This window comes from Urocampus carinirostris, chromosome 7 (assembly GCF_059441175.1).
Source record: "Urocampus carinirostris isolate Australia breed hairy pipefish chromosome 7, RoL_Ucar_1.0, whole genome shotgun sequence".
Classification (NCBI taxonomy): domain Eukaryota; kingdom Metazoa; phylum Chordata; class Actinopteri; order Syngnathiformes; family Syngnathidae; genus Urocampus; species Urocampus carinirostris.
Window position 1 is genome coordinate 5769732 of NC_142355.1, and position 21166 is coordinate 5790897.

The 21166-nt window shown below is 37.1% G+C and overlaps 1 protein-coding gene and 1 pseudogene across 2 annotated transcripts in view; both read left to right on the plus strand.

Annotated features, from left to right (window-relative positions):
- Positions 1–7370: 7370 nt before the first annotated feature.
- il34 (interleukin 34) overlaps positions 7371–21166 on the plus strand; it is a 154872-nt gene continuing 141076 nt past the window's right edge. For both annotated transcript variants that reach the window (XM_088339168.1, XM_088339169.1), the window contains exon 1: positions 7371–7557. The gene's annotated coding sequence lies outside the window, so the exon portion shown is untranslated. The remainder of the gene's footprint in view (positions 7558–21166) is intronic.
- Positions 18571–18722, plus strand: LOC148362176 (U2 spliceosomal RNA; annotated as a pseudogene).

The following is a 21166-nucleotide window of genomic DNA, read 5'->3' on the forward strand; positions in this document are numbered from 1 at the left end:
TTAAAATGAGTTTGACACCCCTGTCCTATATATTGTTAATGAACATTTTGTTGTGAGATGCTGAGTTGCTCGACATGAATGAGGTTTATTATCAAAAAAAGTTTAAAAATTAAGTTGGACGTTCACTGTAGAAGGAAAAAATACACGCAAAAATAATTAAGACTCTGCAGGTCTGCATCAAACCTTAAGTACCGGTATCATTTTCCGTTTATTTTGCCGGCCGTGATTTTTGGACTGTGGACTTTAATGAAGGACATTTAGTTCGACTTGAAGTCGGGTTTGGGTTCATTTTGTGTTTGTGTTACATGTTTAAATGTGGGCGCATGCGGCTTATACACAGGTGCGGCTTGTGTATGTACAAAATCGGTTTTCCTCTTAAAATGTGGTGGGTGCGGCTGATAATCAGGTGCGCTCTATAGTCCGGAATTTACGGAAAGTAGAGTTTTCTTATTCAAATTATGAATTCATTTTCTGCATTAAATTATTGTTGGTAATATACCGACAAACCTGTCTTTTTTTCATTTTCTCCTTTCATACTTCCTTTTTTTCTTAACTTTTTTATACAACAATAATAATTCGTAATATAATGCATCAAAGCAAGTGAGCCGTAATGAGTTGAGCCGAAAAAGCCGGTTCTTCTAAAAGAGACGGACTTCCCTTCACTATACAACTACCACGGAATGATGCATGATGGGAAATCCTCAGGCGGCAGACGCATGCGCACAGTAGCATCGAACCGCTCGCTTCGTTTGCAACGAAAAAAAACGATACCGAGATAGAGGCTACCGCGGCGAACTCGTTTGACTTGATTGATTTGCCGTTTCGTGGTAGTCGGTGTATAGGTTATTAAAGGTGGGGTGCGTTGCTGAAAGTAGAATATTTTTTCGATTAAATATGTGTTAACAATGGCTAACTAAGTTCAAAGAGCCCTTATGTTTTCCCCCCACTAAGCCGATCTGCTTTTATCTTAGTTTTAGCAAAGCTTTTCGAGACGGAACAAATGTAAATATAAATGGTCTGCATTTATTTCATGTTTTTCAAGTCAATGAAGACCTCTCAAAGCGCTTTACAATGTGCTTCACACTTACCCATTCACACACACACTCACACACCAATAGCGGCCATGTAGCCATGCAAAGCGCTGACCTGTTTATTGGGGGGATTAGGGATTCAGTGTCTTGCCCAAGGACACTTCGACATATAACACAGGAGAAATGGGGGCAAGGCGGGACTTCTTCTTCTTCTTCAGATTTAACGGCGGTTGTCATCCATCGCTGGACTGGTGGAGAGCGTCTTCTTGCTCATCCTCAGGTTTTTTTTCGTTTTTGTTTCTGTTTGTCAGTGGAGCATGAAAACTGTGAAATTAGGAATAGCTCTTCTTCAAATAAACATAGACCAAAATCCAGAGAAAGACGAAAGAGGAAGCCTTTGTTCAATTGCATCTGAGAAATGCACGTACGTGCACGCACACCATGAACGAGCTGAGTGAGGCTAAATTACTCACACAAGCCAGGAGATGGCAGCAGTGAGTTCAAAATTATTCGGGTTAACAGGGTTTTGCTGTGTATGGAGGTGTGCTGGAACTGGATTTTTTTTTTTTTTTTATCTTCCCAATTTGTGTACGCCGTATAATAATTTTTTATTTTATTTTACTTGGACCGATGTTGTCGTACCCATTTTGTCTGTAATCTGGATCGTCTCAGTCACTGGTAACAGATGACAACATCATAGTATGCTAATATTGTCCCGGTTCATCTCTGAAGAGAGTGAGGACGATTTACAGTGTAACAACAATTGCTACCAAATGATGAAGGTGCTGTATCTGAGTCAGATCAGTAGGTTTCTCCTGGTCCTGATAACTATGTAAACTAGTACTGTATCTATTTCACCTGGGGGCGCAAACCCCGACTACAAAAGCTAGCTGAGATAGGGGTTGGGTAGTGCCAGGCTCTACTTGCCCAAGACACACCACAGGCAGTGGTGCCCCGATGACCCAGATGATTAAGGCATCTGTAAACTGTAAACACTAGCAAGCGATGGAAGTGTATTGTAGGATGTGTATGTGAATAAAATATATCAATACCAGTATTGTCACACACACTACTGCCCGTTGATTCTCTGAAAAATAACAGCGACCAGACGATGAAGGTGCTGTATCTGAGTCAGATCAAGAGGCTTCTCCCGCCGGTAACCATGTAAACCAGTACTTTTTCATGTGAGGAAGCAATCCCCTACCAAAAACAACACTTGGGAAGGGATGGGCGCTCCCAGGCTGTACTTGCTTAAGACACACCATAAAAAGGGGGAGCCCCCAACTCCCGGTTGGCTAAGGGATTCGTGAACTGTGAACACAAGCAAATGTTATCCTTGGTCAAGCATTTATTTGGTAAATAACAAACATTTTGACACAAATTATCTTAGTTTTTATTGTACATAGATAGATAGATAGATAGATAGATAGACACAGATAGAGATAGATAGATAGATAGAGTGAGAGAGAGAGAGAGAGAGAGAGAGAGAGAGAGAGAGAGAGAGAGAGAGAGAGAGAGAGAGATTGATAAACACAGATATAGATAGATAGATAGATAGATAGATAGATAAACACAGATAGAGATAGATAGATAGATAGATAGATAGATAGATAGATAGATAGATAAACACAGATAGAGATGGATAGATAGATGGATAGATAGATAAACACAGATAGAGATAGATAGATAGATAGATAGATAGATAAACACAGATAGAGATGGATAGATAGATAGATAGATAGATAGATAGATAGAGTGAGAGAGAGAGAGAGAGATTGATAGATAGATAAACACAGATAGAGATAGATAGATAGATAGAAAGATAGATGGATAAACACAGATAAAGATAGATGGATAGATAGATAGATAGATAGATAGATAGATAGATAGATAGATAGATAGATAGATAGATAGATAGATAGATAGATAGATAAATAGATAAATTTCTAGAGAGAGAGAGAGAGAAAGAGAGAGAGAGAGATAAATAGATGTCTAGATAGATGTCTAGAGAGAGAGAGAGAGAGAGAGAGAGAGAGAGAGAGAGGTAGATGTCTAGATAGATGTCTAGAGAGAGAGAGAGAGAGAGAAAGAGAGAAAGAGAGAGAGAGAGAGAGATAGATGTCTAGATAGATGTCTAGATAGATGTCTAGATAGAGAGAGAGAGAGAGGGAGAGAGAGATAGATAGATAGATAGATAGATAGATAGATAGATGAACACAGATAGAGATGGATAGTTGGATGGATAGATAGATAAACACAGATAGAGATAGATAGATAGCTAGATAGATAGATAAACACAGATAGAGATGGATAGATAGATAGATAGATAGATAGAGAGAGAGAGAGAGAGAGAGAGAGAGAGAGAGAGAGAGAGAGAGAGAGAGAGAGAGAGAGAGATTGATAAACACAGATAGAGATAGATATATAGATAGATCTATAAACACAGATAGAGATAGATAGATAGCTAGATAGATAGATAAACACAGATAGAGATGGATAGATAGATGGATAGATAGATAAACACAGATAGAGATAGATAGATAGATAGATAGATAGATAGATAGATAGATAGAGTGAGAGAGAGAGAGATTGATAAACACAGATAGAGATAGATAGATAGATAGATAGATAGATAAACACAGATAAAGATAGATAGATAGATAGATAGATAGATAGATAGATAGATAGATAGATAGATAGATAGATAGATAGATAGATAGATAGATAGATAGATAGATAGATAGATAGATAGATAGATAGATAGATAGATAGATAGATAGATAGATAGATAGATGTTTGTCTTAAAGGGGAATGCCAACCCACTTTTTGCCATTTTGACTCTTTTTGAAGGCTTACAGCATATTTAGTTCTATAGCTTTATACACGATGGACAAATCAAAAGAAAGCTTCAACCCTAATATCTAATATAATATCTAATATTTATCTTTTTGTTTTTATCTTTTAGCATTGTTAAGTTTCTTAGAAATAATAGTTTCCAAGAAAAGTTTCGAGACAATCGGCTTTTTGTGAAAGGAGGCAGTTACGGCGAAACTTTTATTTGGTGCTTTTTTTGGGGGTTTTTTTTTCATCCCATTTGTGATCCCGCCGAATGATTTCCATAAAGACAAGGACACTTTGCTTGCAAAATGATATTTTAATGCAAAGACACTGAACTTGAAACATGAACTTTGTAAGAAGTTTTTAGCACTCTTTGTTTCCGGTAACGTGATCTCACAATTTCGATAGGGGAAGCACATCAACACTAAGAAGTGGGGGCTCCTCGCTGTGCGGACAAAGATCTGATCAACACCATTCCTGCCGTTTAGTGATGATTTAACAGACTGAAATCATTCCCAGAGGCTTGATACTTACTGATTAACAGCGTCGAAGCCTTTAGAAACATTTTTTTTTAAATGAAAAAGTATTTATACGTTATGGCACCGAATAAGGGAATAAAGGGAGCGATTGGCTGAGGTAAAAGGTGAGTAAAAGGTACTATAAAAGGACAGTGTGTATTATTTAGTGCTTCATGGTGGTAAAGAAAACTTTGTTAACTTAGGAAAAAAAAACAATACTGATTTGAATCATAAGCAAAAATACATGAACAGTCATAAAAACTTGCTTTTTTAATATACCGGTACTCAGAAGTGGAGAAATTTGTATTTATTTGATGTAAGATGAGGCTCACCTAAATGGGGCTGATATATTTGTCTGCTATCTTTCTGTAAAAGGTAGCCAAAAATGTGTTTTTTTTTCGTGCTCTTTTTAATCATTTTTCTTTTTTTTTTTTTTTTCATTTTTCGACTTTCTTTTGACTTTTTTTCCATTTTTATTTTTTCCTTGCTTTTTCTTCTCTTTTCTTTTGTTAATGTTTTTTCTCTTTTTTTTCTTATTTTTTTTTCTTATTTTCCATTTCATTTTTCATTTCTCTCTCCCTTTTTTCTTCTCTTTTCTCTTTGTCGTCTTTATTCCCTGATCCCTTTTTGTTTTTTCCTTTTTGGGTTGTTTCGCTTCTTTCCTTCATTTTCCGTTTTTCCTTTTTCACTATTCCTTTTTTCCTCTTTTCTCTTTCATTCTTTTTTGTTTTTTTTTTCTACTTTCTTTTGACTTTTTTCCTTGCTTTTTCCTTCTCTTTTCTTTTCCCTTTATTTTTGTTCATGTTTTTTCTCTCTTTCTCTTATTCTCACGCTCTCTCTTTTTTTCTTATTTTTTTAATTTCATTTTTCATTTCTCTCTCCCATTTTTCTTCTCTTTTCTCTTTGTCGTCTTTATTCCCTTATCACCTTTTTGTTTTTTCCTTTTCGGTTATTTTTCCGATTTTTTCCTTCATTTTTCCTTTTTCACTATTCCTTTTTCCCTCTTTTCTCTTTAATCATTTTTCTTTTTTCTTTTTCTACTTTCTTTTGACTTTTTTTCCTTTTCTTATTTTTATTTTCTTATTTTTTTCCTTGCTTTTTTCTTCTCCTTTCCTTTCCCTTTATTTTTGTTAATGTTTTTTTTCCTCTCTATTTTCTTATTTTTTTTCTTATTTTTTTATTTCATTTTTCATTTCTCTTTCCCTTTTTTCTTCTCTGTTCTCTTTGTCGTCTTTATTCCCTGATCCCTTTTTGTTTTTTCTTTTTTGGGTTGTTTCGCTTCTTTCCTTCATTTTCCGTTTTTCCTTTTTCACTATTCCTTTTTTCCTCTTTTCTCTTTCATTCTTTTTTTTTCTACTTTCTTTTGACTTTTTTTCCTTTTCTTATTTTTATTTTCTTATTTTTTTCCTTGCTTTTTTCTTCTCCTTTTCTTTCCCTTTATTTTTGTTAATGTTTTTTTTCTCTCTATTTTCTTTTTTTTTCTTCTTTTTTATTTCATTTTTCATTTCTCTCTCCCCTTTTCTTCTTTTTTCTCTTTGTCGTCTTTATTCCCTTATCGCTTTTTGTTTTTTCCTTTTCGTTTTTTTCCCGCTTTTTTCCTTCATTTTCCGTTTTTCCTTTTTCACTATTCCTTTTTTCCTCTTTTCTCTTTCATTCACAACATGCTGGGCAAAAAAAGAGAAGGATTAACTGCATTTCGGTCAATTTAGATCCCCTTTGTATTCTTCCTCGTGCTTTTTCAGTTTCACGACACAACACTTCATCTAGCGGTCAAATATGACCAGGGTTGGGTAGGGTTACTTTACTTGATTACTTTCAATTACTTTTGGATTACTCCAATACCAAATATGCTAATAAAAGACAAAAGAAACTAAATATGAATAAAATGACTACATTTTGTGCAGTCTTGGGGAGTAACGGAAGACATGGAACAGAAAAAATGATGTTGGCATTTATTTTCATTTTGTTTCTGTCGCATTTTATGTTCGTTTTGCCGGAGATCAAAGAGATCAAAGCCAGGAGAGAAAGCTTACCACGTGTTGTGAGTCATCATTTCATTTATATTTAGTTTCTTTGTTCTTTTATTAGCATATTTGGTATTGGGGTAATCCATAAGTAATTGAAAGTAATCAAGTTAAAGTAACCCTACCCAACCCTGATAGATAGATAGATAGATAGATAGATAGATAGATAGATAGATAGATAGATAGATAGATAGATAGATAGATAGATAGATAGATAGATAGATAGATAGATAGATAGATAGATAGATAGATAGATAGATAGATAGATAGATAGATACAGTACATAGAGATAGATAGATAGATAGATAGATAGATAGATAGATAGATAGATAGATAGATAGATAGATAGATAGATAGATAGATAGATAGATAGATAGATAGATAGATAGATAGATAGATAGATAGATAGATAGATAGATAGATAGACAGATAGATAGATAGCAGGGTTGGGTAGGGTTACTTTAATTGGATTACTTTCAATGACTTTTGGATTACTCCAATACCAAATATGCTAATAAAACACAAAATAAACTAAATATGAATAAAATTAATACATTTTGTGCACACATGCAATGGCAAAAATGATGTTTGGATTTATTTTCATTTCGTTTCTGTCGCATTTGATGTTAGTTTTGCCGGAGATCAAAGACATCAAAGCCAGGAGAGAAAGCTTACCACGTGTTGTGAGTCATCATTTTATTCATGGATAATTTCTCTTGCATATTTGGTATTGGAGTAATCCAAAAGTCATTGAAAGTAATCAAGTTAAAGTAACCCTACCCAACCCCGCACACTATACCTTTATCGTTTTTACTTTGGAGATTGGACCTTGTCGGGGGGGGGGGGGGGGGAATACACATGCTTTTATTTTGTCAGCGAACCGGATATGGGCGCGCTGTTCCAAATTGAGATAGTAGTGAACAAGGCACAACCTGTTGCGCGCAACAGTGTGTGCGCACACGAGAGAGAACGCAAGCATGATGCGCCGAGCAAGTGATGGACTTTCCTTCAACTTGAATTAAAAAAACGGATTTGCCATTTTCTCGCGGATTCAGGATTAGAGTTTGAGGAATTGACGGAATTGTGACGGCATTTTTGGGACGGAAAGCCGTGGAAAGGTGCGTGTCTATTTGGAACCGTATCAAGGTGAGTGTTTGCATCTTTTTGTGGGGGTCAGAGTTTGTTTTTCAATGGTTTACTCATGTGCATGTCATATAAATACCGATTTTTTAACGCAAAGTTATGCAACCGTGATTTTTTTTTAACCTGAACTCGCGTGGGGCATGATACGACAAGTAGATTGTTTAAGGCTGCTATCTGAGGAATTCTATCTATCTATCTATCTATCTATCTACCTTGGTCATATCCATCAAGAGCAATGTTCCCTGTAATTCTCCTTACGGGTCTGAGCGTTCACAGAAAGTCGGTGAGCAACGCTTGAAACGACAGTGAGCAACAGCAATCCCAAGTGTGGCAACTCAGTCATTATCAAACATGTCCAAAACTTGACATCACGTTACATTTTGCTGAGTTTCCAGCAATGCAAAATAATTTTTCTCTTTTGAATGAATTGACTCATGTACTATTGCAAAGGTTTTACGGCTTACAAACGTCGTTTGTTCTTACAATTCTTTCAAAAGATATCTATTTCTTCTTATTTCCTGATATCTTTTGTCGCATAATATTAACATTTTGGGGGGCTTATTGAGTCGGTTGCAAGATACAGAACTGTACTTAATCACATTTTTTAGTGGAAGAACAATGTTGGCAACAAGATTCATTTGATATAATTGGAAATGATTTGAACTTTTTCTGTTTTTTCTACTTTTTTTTAAATTCCTTCCAAAAAAATCTCATTGTGTTTATTTTTTCCGAGCTGTTACTTTTTTCTTTTGTTTTCTATTTACTTTTTTCCTACATTTCTTTCTTTCTTTTTTTTCTGGCTTTTTTCTTAATTTTTCCTTCTTTTTTCCCTTCCTTTTGTTCTTTTTTTCTCAGCTTTTCACTACTTTTTCATTTTGGTATTTTTTTCTTTTTTGTTCTATTCCCCCCTTCCTTTAAATCATTTTGTGCATAATTTTACATATTATTTGGTCATGTTGGAATTAAAGAAGCAAAAACAACCTGAAGATCTGTTTAGGACCCGAAAGAAGCGGTTCCTTTTAGTGAGCCGAGCCGAAGAAGCCGGTTCCCCGACAAACTCTACTGACTTTACTCAACTTCGTTCTACTTCGACTCGACTTCATTCTGCATTTAGGACACAACGTCAGGGGAACCCGTGTATTTTTACCTTCATGCACTGTAACTTTGACTTCTTAATTAGTAATTTTAAGCCCTCATTTTTGTGCGCTGGCTAGATTTTCTTGTGCCCTGAGAATGTGCGAGCAGTGCGCAATTGCGTACGCGTGCAGCTTAGAGGGAACACTGCTCAAGAAGGGTGACTGATAGCAAGACAAACGCATACAATAACAAAGAAAATAAAAGGGAAAAAGTAGCAAAAATTACACACAAAAATTTTGGACCATGGCCAACCCAAATGCCCAAACACCCAAACAAGTTAGGCTCCTCGACACCTAAGTTGGTCATGCTTTCGTCCCTCCAGAAGAAACGGGACACCAGAAAGCGGCCATGTCACTCGGGTTAGGGTGACACAACACACTCTTTGTTCAACAGCAGGGCCCGACAGCTTTCACTGGTTTACCCCCGCTGCATCATACGGGTGCCCTGCCCATTCCACTATCCTTTTACAACAATCAGAGGAATGACCTCACTGAATTTAAAGTTTGATGAAGGCATGTACGTCGCGGGCATTGGGTTCAACATGTTGCCCAGGGGGGGGGGGGGGGCAATCCTTAAATCATTTTTTCCCCCCATTTCTGAATAAATAATCATGCATACATATACGTGTTATATTTCTTCATGCTTGTTTTTAAAAAAAATATTGTTTCGAAACCAACGTCAAGTCAAGTCAGGTCAAATGTATTTATATAGCCCTTAATCACAAAATTGTCTCAAAGTACTGCACAGGATTACAATGACACAATGACCTGATCTTAAACCAACATGCGGGCAAGGAAGAACTCAAAACCGTGTTGAAACTATTCTCAATTAAGGCAAAACAATATGAAAGTCGTTGTTAGAATCACCGATCTTGAAATTCAGTTTCATACCTGTCAAGCTGTACGTTTTGTCCGTACAAAGTACGTTTGTTATGCATTTTAAGACGTGTACGACGTACAAGAAAATCTGTACGTAAAAACACAAATTTGTCAATGATGGGTACCATCCGGTATACACCGACTATCACCAAACGGCAAATCAATCAAGTCAAACGAGTTCGCCGCGGTAGCCTCTATCTCAGTATCCTTTTTTTTTTCCTGTTGCAAACAAAGTGAGCGGTTTGATGCTACTGTGCACATGCGTCTGCCGCCTCGGATTTCATGTGGTAGTTATGTAGTGAAAGGAAGTCCGTCTCTTTTTAGAGAACCGGCTTTTTCGGCTCAACTCATTAAAGAGAGCCGGCTCTCAAACGGCTCACTTGCTTTGATGCATTATATTACGAATGATGATGTTGTATAAAGAAAATAAGAAAAAAAGGAAGTATAAAAGGAGAAAATGAAAAAAGACAGGTTTGTGGTGATCCCTTTTAATCAGTATATTACCAACAATAATTTAATGCAGAAAATGAATTCATAATTTGAATAAGAAAATGTATTATTCTACTTAATTATATTTGCATGTATTTTTTCCTTCTACTTAATTTTAGATTTTTTTTTAATAATAAACCTCATTCATGTCGAGCAACTCAGTATCTCACAACCAGGGTTGGGTAGGGTTGCTTTAACTTGATTACTTTCAATGACTTTTGGATTACTCCAATACCAAATATGCTAATAAAAGACAAAAGAAACTAAATAGGAATCAAATGATGACTCACAACACGTGGCAAGCTTTCTCTCCTGGCTTTGTTGTCTTTGATCTCTATAAGGGGAATTAGCCTTTTAGCACAACATGCAACACCCGTCAAAACTAACATCAAATGCGACAGAAACCACATGAAAATAAATCCAAACAGCTTGCCAACATCATTTTTGCCATTCCATGTATTCCGTTACTCCCCAAACCTCCACAAAATTTAGTCATTTTATTCATATTTAATTTCTTTTGTCTATTATTAGCATATTTGGTATTGGAGTAATCCAAAAGTCATCGAAAGTAATCCAGTTAAAGTAATTCTACCCAACCCTGCTCACAACAAAATGTTACTTGATAATATATATGATATATTTTGTAAGAGAAAATTCAACATGGAGCCCTGGAGCTTGACAGGTATGCGTGTTATATTTCTTCATAATAAAAAAAAATGAGTTTCATCACGTTGACAAAACAATATGAAAGTCGGTAGAAGCGTCAAATTCGATATTCACTTTTGAAGTACAGTAAGACTTCTGTGGGGGTTGCGTTGGATAGATAGATGGATAGATAGATAAACACAGATAGAGATAGATAGATAGATAGATAGATAGATAGATAGATAGATAGACAGACAGACAGACAGACAGACAGACAGACAGACAGACAGACAGACAGACAGACAGACAGACAGACAGACAGATAGATAGATAGATGGATAGATAGAGATTGATATAGATAGATAGATAGATAGATAGATAAACACAGACAGAGATAGATAGATAGATAGATAGATAGATAGATAGATAGATAGATAGATAGATAGATAGATAGATAGATAGATAGATAGATAGATAGATAGATAGATAGATAGATAGATAGACAGACAGACAGACAGACAGACAGATGGATAGACGGATGGATAGATAGATAGATGGATAGATAGAGATTGATATAGATAGATAGATAGATAGATAAACACAGATAGAGATAGATAGATAGACAGATAGATAGATAGATAAACACACATAGAGATGGATAGATAGATGGATAGATAGATAAACACAGATAGAGATCGATAGATGGATAAACACAGATAGAGATGGATAGATAGATAGATAGATAGATATATATATAGAGAGAGAGATTGATAAACACAGATAGAGATAGATAGATAGATAGATAAACACAGATAGAGATAGATAGATAGATAGATAGATAGATAGCTAGATAGATAGATAAACACAGATAGAGATGGATAGATAGATAGGGATAGATAGATAGATAGATAGATAGATAGATGGATAGAAAGATAGATAAACACAGATAGAGATGGATGGATAGATAGATAGATAGATAGATAGATAGATAGAAAGATAGATAAACACAGATAGAGATGGATGGATAGATAGATAGATAGATAGATAGAGTGAGAGAGAGAGAGAGAGATTGATAAACACGGATAGAGATAGATAGATAGATAGATAGATAGATAGATAGATAGATAGATGGATAAACACAGATAGAGATGGATAGATAGATGGATAGATAGATAAACATAGATAGATAGATAGATAGATAGATAGATAGATGTTTGTCTTAAAGGGGAATGCCAACCCACTTTTTGCCATTTTGACTCATTTTTGTAGTAAGACTTCTGAGGGGGATGCGTTCCATAAAACCCGCAAAGTAGTATTTGTTTCTCAAGAACAAACCCAGTATTTGTTTAACTCATAAAACTCAGTGTTTCTCATACCATAGGATGACTCTGGTGAGCCACCAGGGTTTAATTAATCCCACGAGAGTCTCATAAACTTGGATGATTAAAAACATGATGTCCTATTTTTTCATGGTGTATAACGCTCACTTGTGTATATCGTGCACTCCTTATTCATTAAAAACTTGAATATAAATATTTTCATAATTTTTCTTGGCTCAAACTTTGCTATTGGGTGCAACAGGAATCGAGCATGGGTTGCGGCAGTGAGAGCATAGCATTATATCCACTGGTTCACCAGTGGTATAGATAATATACAAAAAAAAAGGCTGTCATGGTACCAGAGACAAATGTTAAATTCGTTGCGTTTTACATGTTATAATGACGATAAATTTGGGATTTGCGATGCTTGGAATAGAAGACTAGAAGGGCACAGGTTGAGCATAGATCTAGATTTTTGGTTTTGCTCTTAAAATGCACAAAATCTGTGCGTTGGAATTTAAAATGTACAGAATTTTCTGAAATAAACAAATAACTTCCGACATGTTAAATTGTATAATTTTTTTTATATTTAATAGTTTAAAAAAATCTTGCAGCACGGTGGCGCGGTGTTTAGCGCGTGTGCGGCACAGTTCTGAGGTCATGGGTTCAAATCCAGCGACCAACCTTTCTATGCGGAGTTTGCATGTTCTCCCCGGGCTTGTGTGGGTATTTATAATATTTCTATAGTGGTACTTTTGTACCAATTCTGTAATATTTGGTGGTATTTACATAGCATCATTTTTGTTGTATATCTGTAGTATGTTTGAAGTATTTCTGTAGTTTTATTTTTATTGTGTTTTTTTTCCAGTATTTCTGCAGTTGGATTTTGTATTATCTCCATAGTGGTATTTGTGTACTATTTCTGCAGGGGTATTTTTGTAGTATTTCTATAGTGGTACTTTTGTACCTCATCTCATCTCATCTCATTAGCTACACCGCTTATCCTCAGTAGGGTCGCGGGGGTGCTGGAGCCCATCCCAGCAATCATCAGGCAGTGGGCAGGGGACACCCTGAACTGGTTGCCAGCCAATCGCAGGGGCTTTTGTACCAATTCTGTAATATTTGGTGGTATTTACATAGCATCATTTTTGTTGTATATCTGTAGTATGATTGTAGTATTTCTGTAGAATGTCACCATAGTGGTATTTGTGTACTATTTCTGCAGTAGATTTTTTTAGTGGTACTTTTGTACTAATTCTGTAGTATTTTGTAGTATTTCCATAGCATATTTTTTGTTGTATATTTGTAGTATGTATGTAGAATTACTGAAGTTTTATTTTTGTGGTATTTTTTGCAGTATTTCTACAGTTGTATTTTTGTAGTATCGTCATAGAGGTATTTGTGTACTATTTCTGCAGTAGAATTTTTGTAGTATTTATATAGTGGTACTTTTGTACTAATTCTGTAGTATTTGGTGGTATTTCCAACGCATGATTTTTGTTGTATATTTGTAGCATGTTTGTAGTATTTCTGTAGTTGTATTTTTGTAGTATTTTTCCAGTATTTCTGCAGTTGTATTTTTGTAGTATCGCCATAGTGGTATTTGTGTACTATTTCTGCAGTAGAATAGTTGTAGTATTTCTACAGTGGTACTCTTGTACCAATTCCGTAATATTTTGTGGTTTTTACATAGCATCATTTTTGTTGTATATCTGTAGTATGTTTGTAGTATTTCTGTAGTTTTATTTTGTGGTATTTTTTCCAGTATTTCTGCAGTTGAATTTTTGTAGTATCGCCATAGTGGTATTTGTGTACTATTTCTACAGTAGAATATTTGTAGTATTTCTATAGTAGTACATTTTGTACTAATTCTGTAGTATTTGGTGGTATTTACATAGCATCATTTTTGTTGTATATCTGTAGTATGTTTGTAGTATTTCGATCGCATCATTTTTGTTGTATATTTGTAGTATGTTTGTATTATTTCTGTCGTTTTATTTTCATAGTATTTTTTGTCGTAATATTTTATAATATATAATATCTGTAATCTATATTGTTGATGATACGCGGCAATCCAGATTCCTACATTGTCAATGTCAATTGTCAGAAACGTATGTATTTCAAGAACATTTTCTCTGCCATGCTGTTTTATCCAATTTATTGCTGTACGTGGTTTTGATAAGCTTGGTAAGGTTTTTGATCGATGAGAATATTTGTGTCTGGTTAAAATAAGGAACTTTGAGAGTTGTTTGCTGGTGTGTGTGCCAGAGGGTTCCTTCAGGGGCTTGAATTTTGATTTCTTCTTCCATCGTGATGAACAGCATCTGGCATGAGTTTGTTCGGCATTGTCCTTCAACCAGGGTTGGGTAGGGTTACTTTAACTGGATTACTTTCATATACTTTTGGATGACTCCAATACCAAATATGCTAATAAAAGACAAAAGAAACTAAATATGAATAAAATGATGACTCACGACACGTGGTAAGCTTTCTCTCCTGGCTTTGATCTCTTTGATCTCCGGCAAAACTGACATCAAATGTGACAGGAACAAAATGAAAAGAAATCCAAACAGCTTGCCAACATCATTTTTGCCTTTCCATGTGTTCCGTTACTCCCCAAGCCTGCACAAAATTTTGTCATTTTATTCATATTTAGTTTCACGTTAATCGCAGATAAATTTGTGGATCTGCAAAATACATGATTCACACCAGATTTCTTCTTTTAATGGTCCCGGAGAAATTGGAAACTGGCTTTGAAAGTCCTTACAAAGTGATTGAATTTGACCATGACGAGGTGGTATCCAGGTAGCAGGAGAACTGTTGAAGAATCATGATGAAAAGAAATTCTAAATTATTTTTTGGTATTAGCGCTATTGCATTAACACACTATTTTCACTCACAGTGCCAGAAACCGTGATTTGCATAGTCTATTCTGATAGGTTAAACAGTCTCCACTTCTTTACCTGTGTGTCAATAACCTCTCAGTGTCAGGAACCAGGGCAGGAAACAGGAATGGAGAACCCAATCGCGTAACATACTCACCCTTACGATACCAAACTGTATGTAACATCCTACATTTCTTGTGTAAATATTGTGTAAATTAGAACTATAACCTTATATTCTATGTTCCTTTATCTTCTTGTTTTTTTTACCTCACTGTGAATGTGTGAAACTGGAGTGTCATGCCCAATTTCGTTGTCACAATATGTTAACCCATTTTATAACAAGGGCAATAAAGGTATATTCTATTCTATTAGGGAGCGGAGGAATGCGCGCGCACTCGATCCGGGGATCTATGGTCGCGGAAGTGGATTGAAATCCAAACAAAAGAATTGTCAAACCGATCAGGCCGAAAATAAAACGGGATCAAACGCAGGCAAATTCACAGAACTAGCCATTTCACACAGAGTTTAACAAGAGTCTTGCAGACGCTCTGTAAACTAACGGCTCAAAGGACCGCGTTTAAGTACTCCCAGTGAGCAATCTGTCAACGCGTTTCAGCCGGTGTCCATGGGCGGGGCCAATTGGGCGCCGGGGCAACCGTGACAGAACCCGGCGCCACACGGCTGGGACCAATTGGGCGCCATGGCAACCGTGACACTCAATTGAATATGTATTCGTATGTAAAAGAGTTAGTTTTCAGTTTCTGTTTCCTTGTTACTTGCTAACATGGAAATGCATTTCTTGTTTGATTGTTTAGCTAATTATATATGCTACTATATTCAATAATCATGCCTGAAATTCCAGGAAAGAAAATGCTACCAAAACTGGAATATTCTAGACCTGTACAACATGTTAAGAACTTGACTCTAAACTCGGTTTAATTCCACATATCAAAAATATAACTAAGATTATTTTTTTACCATCCTAAGAATAGAATCAGAGTTATTCCATTTCTCTTTGAGGCAAACACGCAGGTGCCGATACATCCTATTATATCCTTTTGTTTTTGATATTGTAATGCCCTGCTCTCCGGAACATTGATAGCCTGCAGCTATTGCAAAACTCAGCAGCATGTGTGCTTACGAGTGGGGGTGGGAACACATAACACCAGTTTTAAGATCGCTGCATTGGCACCCTGTGTGTTCCAGGATCCATTTTACTAGTTTTTAAATGTGTTAGCAGCCGCATGCTCAAAAATCTATGGGTCCCAACAGAGATCTATGGGTCTATCAGTTATCACTTCAAGTGTTTTCAGTTCACAACAATATTGTACATTATACAAAAAAATATTGCTGAAATATTTATATTAATCTATATTTTCTATCAGTTTTAATCATCACAGTTAATTGGTAATACAAAGCAAGTTATCACTTCAGATTTTTCAGTTCATATATTCTTCGTGGTTTGGTGTCCCGCCACAGTTGTAATGCCTTCTCAAGGTCCAATCCATTATCATCCTCCTCATAGCGTAACCAGGAATATCATTTAGTCCATTTTGGCAGAAAAGTCGTTTTCTTGCTAGGAGTATTCTTGCTTATTTTCTTTTGTCAAATCGTTGGCTTCAACACACGTGTTTTCCTTGCCTCCGCGATCTTCCGAAGAATTTCTCCGCCGTTTTTTCGTGCCGGAATTATTGCCGTTGATATCACTTTCTGCATTATGTTTCGACTTATTACTGACACTGAAGAAATGACCAATTTGGTGTTGATTTTCACCTTCCCTCGACGACAAGCACCACAACAATGACGTCATCTCTAAGCAACGAGATCTCGTTGGCCGAGATCGGCGTGCAGACGAAAACTCGAACCGCGAGACCAAAACAACAATGGCGGATCTGCCTGACGAAATGTGTGGAGTGCGGTAAATCTTTGTAAAAAAAAAAAGTAATCGGGTAATAATGACAATTTTGTGTCAAAAAGGTTGCGTCCCGGGGACGCACGTTGATTTGACACTATGCGTCCCCAGCAAAAATGGACGCATGGACGCAGGCAAACGAGAACACTGTGTTAGCATGGCCCAAGGATCTTATCTGTTTTATTATATCAACCGTCGCAACCCTCGAGGTACCCCGCCCTGGTGGGGTGTGGTTAGCTGGCTAATAATCTTTACAGCGTTTTTGGGGTGAATAAATGGTTAGGGAGATCCATTGCCAACCTACGGCTACCCCGACAAAAAGCCTGGGTAGAAAAAGGAGACGAAAAATGGTGCGGTTTGGTCACATTGAGACTCCGTCGTTTGTATTCTCTCTAGTGCTTTGTAGCACTGTTTTTCGGTTCCAGTACACGATACATGAACTTCGAGTGACCTAATATTACCGTATATTCTGGACTATAAGCCGCTACTTTTTTCCTAAATGTTCAGCCCTGCGGCTTATTCAGCGAAGCGGCCAATTTATGTAATTTTTCTAATGGCCACCAGCGGCGCTCAAGTACAAAAGGTCAGACGCCCTTGGTGGTGATAGTTATAAGGAGGAAGTTGAGGACGATCTACCGTGAATTTCACAATTATGGGATGCTTTCTTTTGACAGACACGTTTGATGCATTGCGAGCGTGATCCTACTAGCGTGTTGGTACCTTTCAAAGGAACGGTTTGGGATGAAAGTTAGATTAGTATTATTAAAGCTTTGAAAACTCTCTCGGTGTACCGTCTTTCTTCGTAAATATGTGTAACCATGTATAATATGTATTTGCAACTGTATATTTTTGTAATGTATTTATTTGTATTTATTTTGGACACTTATTCTGATATGTTTTGGATGGGCAAATTAAAAAGAAGGGGCGTAACAAACGCGGGCTGACAGGAAGTGGGGACCGGTAAAGGTGAGTGTTTGTGGACACGGCGGACAATAGTGGATATATATTTTTCCCACCCTTACCTTTGGAAATATACACTTTTTTCCTTGGATTACTTTCAACGGGAACCAGACTCTGCAGGTGTGCATCAAACCTTAAGTACCGGTATCATTTTCCGTTCATTTTGCCGGCTGTGATTTTTGGACAGTGTACTTTAATGAAGGATATTTAGTTACAATCGCGTATTTATTTTAGAGATTTATTCTGTTATGTGTTCTAGGAGCGAATCAAAAAGAAGGGGCGGAGGAAACGCGGGCTGATGGGAAGTGGGGTAAAGCTGAGTTACCGGTAGATCTGTCTGTTGTCGCAGCGGACAATAGTGGATATATATTTTTCCCACCCTTAACGTTGGAAATATACATTTTGTTTCCTTGGATTACTTTCAACGGGACCCGGACTTTACAAGTCTGCATCATACGTTAATTATGGGTATCATTTTCCATTCATGATGCCGATTGTGGTTCTAAGATTATCTACTATTTATTTGGCTACAATCGTGGTTCTGAACTTGTGTACTATCTATTGAGGGTTCTGGATTCGTGTACGATTCCTAGATGGTAAGGCGCCCGCTTTGAGACTGGGAGGTTCGGGTTCGCGCCCCGGCCGAGTCATTCCTAAGACTTAAAAAGTGGTCGGCGGCGCCCTCTCTTGGCTGCGGCTGCATCGGGTCAGATGCAATCGACATTTCGTTCTGTGTACATTGTTACACAGAATGACAATACAAGGAAATTATTATTATTATTATTATGATTCCAACTGTTTCGGTATGTGCTAAGATTGTGTACTATACAGCAATGCTGTAAGTTTGATTTTTGCAATCCGGAGATGGAATAAGAGCTTGCTTTGTTCACTCCACGCAGCATCCGCCCGGTATTGCAGTACCTCCGGGAACGGTGCATGGCTCTGTGGCTAGGACCTTGACTCGGCCTCTTGGCTGGGAGCAAGTGTCTCGGCCCCTTGGCTTTGTAGCGTATTATGATTATACCGATAACGGATAATGGATAATTGATAAAGAATATAGAACAATAAACCTTACAAAATCCCCCCCCCCACAATCGTGGAACTTACAGTCTGTTCTGGGTTAAACTTGTGAGTGTATCACAAGTTTTAATGCGTGCGCCCGCGGCTTGTACAGAGGTGCGGCTTGTGTAAATACAAAAGTGGCAAATCACTTAAAAAGTGGTGGGTGCGGCTTATAATCAGGTGCGCTCTATATTCCAGATTTTTTGGTACACAGTGTCCCTTTAGCTGTCTTTTTTTCCAGTTTTAGATCTATTTTTTGAGTTTCAGATTTAAGGTCCCTCATTACATATGTTTCTGAGTTAAAGCTAAATGCTGACGAATCTCCCCCCCCCAACGACAGTTCCTACAGGAAATGAAGGAACAGAGCATGTGTAGTATACGGCTCCCCCCGCCATCGTCTGCCTTGTTGGATGCTAACAGAGAATGTAGATCATGCTGTCTTTTTTTTAAAATGAATTGGACTTTTTAGGTCAATTTTCCAAGAGGGTTCCCGCAGTGTTGGAGACTATCCCAGTCATCTTGTAGTAGCTAGGGTTTTTTTCCCCCTGCATCTGCTCTTGTGTTTGATTTTCAATCTGGACCTCGGTTTTTGCCTTAGGACAGGGGTCAGGAACCTTTTTGAGCCAAAGAGCCATAAAAGCAAAAAAAAATGTTTCAAAAAGAAATTGAGAGAGCCACATCCTATATTTTCAGACAAAATTGAAAAAAACTGCCAAGAAATTTGTCCTTAATAACGGTTTAAAAACAACGTGCATGCAAAGTTCTTTTGTAAAAATGTCACAAATGACTGCAAACCATATGCATATCGTCAAATTCACTTTGGGTGTAGACTGCACTGAGCGAGAGAGAGAGAAGGAAGTGCCTTGAGATGAGTCAGCGAACCAGTGTTTGACCCGAAGCATGTGAACGCCTGCATGGACCAGCTGGCAGAGATGGGAAGCTGCGTCGTGGCCGTCATAGACTTTCTGGACTAGTTTACAGAATTTTGTTGAGTTTCTGGCAATGCAAAATTATTTTCACTTTTGAATGAATTGACTCATGTACAATTGCAAAGGTTTTACGACCTACAAACGTCATTTGTTTTTACAATTCTTTCACTAGATATCCATTTCTTTTTTTTCCTGGTATCTTTTGTCGCATAATACTCACATTTTTGGGGGGCTTATTTAGTCTGTTGCACGATACACAACTGTATTTAGTCACATTTTTGGGGGGAAGAACAATGTTGGCAACAAGATTGACTTGGTAAAATTGGAAATTATTTGAATGCAACACAAACTTTTTATTCTTTTTCCCTGTTTTTATTTAATTTTTTAAATTCTTTTAAAAATATCTCATTGTGTTTATTTTTTCCTAGCTGTTACTTTTTTCTTTTTGTTCTCTATTTACTTTTTTTCTTTTGTTTGTTTCTTCTCTTTTTTCTGGCTTTTTTTCTGGCTTTTTTTCTGGCTTTTTTTTTTGGCTTTTTTCTGAATTTTTCCTTTTTTTCTCTCTTCCTTTTGTTTTTTCAGCTTTTCACTACTTTTTCATTTTGGTAATTTTTTTTTTTGTTCTCTTCCCCCCCCTTCCTTGAAGTCATTTTGTGCACAATTTTACATAATATTTGGTCGTGTAGGGATTAAAGAAGCAAAAACAACCTGAAGAGCCGTTTGGGACCCGAAAGAGCCGGTTCTTTTTATTGAGCTGAGCCGAAGAAGCCGGTTCTCAAAAAACTCTACTGATTTTACTCAACTTCGCTCTACTTCGCTCTAATTCGCTTCTTAATTAGCAATTTGGAGCCCTGATTTTTGTGAGCTGGCTAGATTTTCTTGTGCGCGTAAAAGCTCTGGGTAGTGCGCAATTGCGCACACACGCAGCTTAGAGGGAACACTGCTTAGGGAGGTTCTTTAAGTGCGGATTTTCGGGTGACTTCAAATGTTTCCGTGCCTGCCGATGATTTGCAACTGCCAGCCGCATAATAATCACCACTATTAATGGCTGCCGGTCACTTGCTATCAGCACTTTTTATAAGCCATACTAAATCACAGTTTACAGAGTCCTTAACCGCTTGGGTCATCAAAGTAGCACTTGGGAAAGTACTGTTACTTGCGAAAGAGTTGGACCCCCAAAGAACTTTTTGACATACAGAGATCCCTCTCTACTTTGCGCTGGTTCACAGCTTTATTGTCGTTGATATCAAAGTATCGTTCATTGTGGTCAGAGAGAGATCACGTAGCAAGGGCTGCACAGGTCATGTTGTATGTGTGTAACAGTCTCTGTGCGGGACTGTGATTGGCTAGTGCACAGGTGTCAAACAGGCGGCCCGCGGGCCAACTCAGGCCCGCT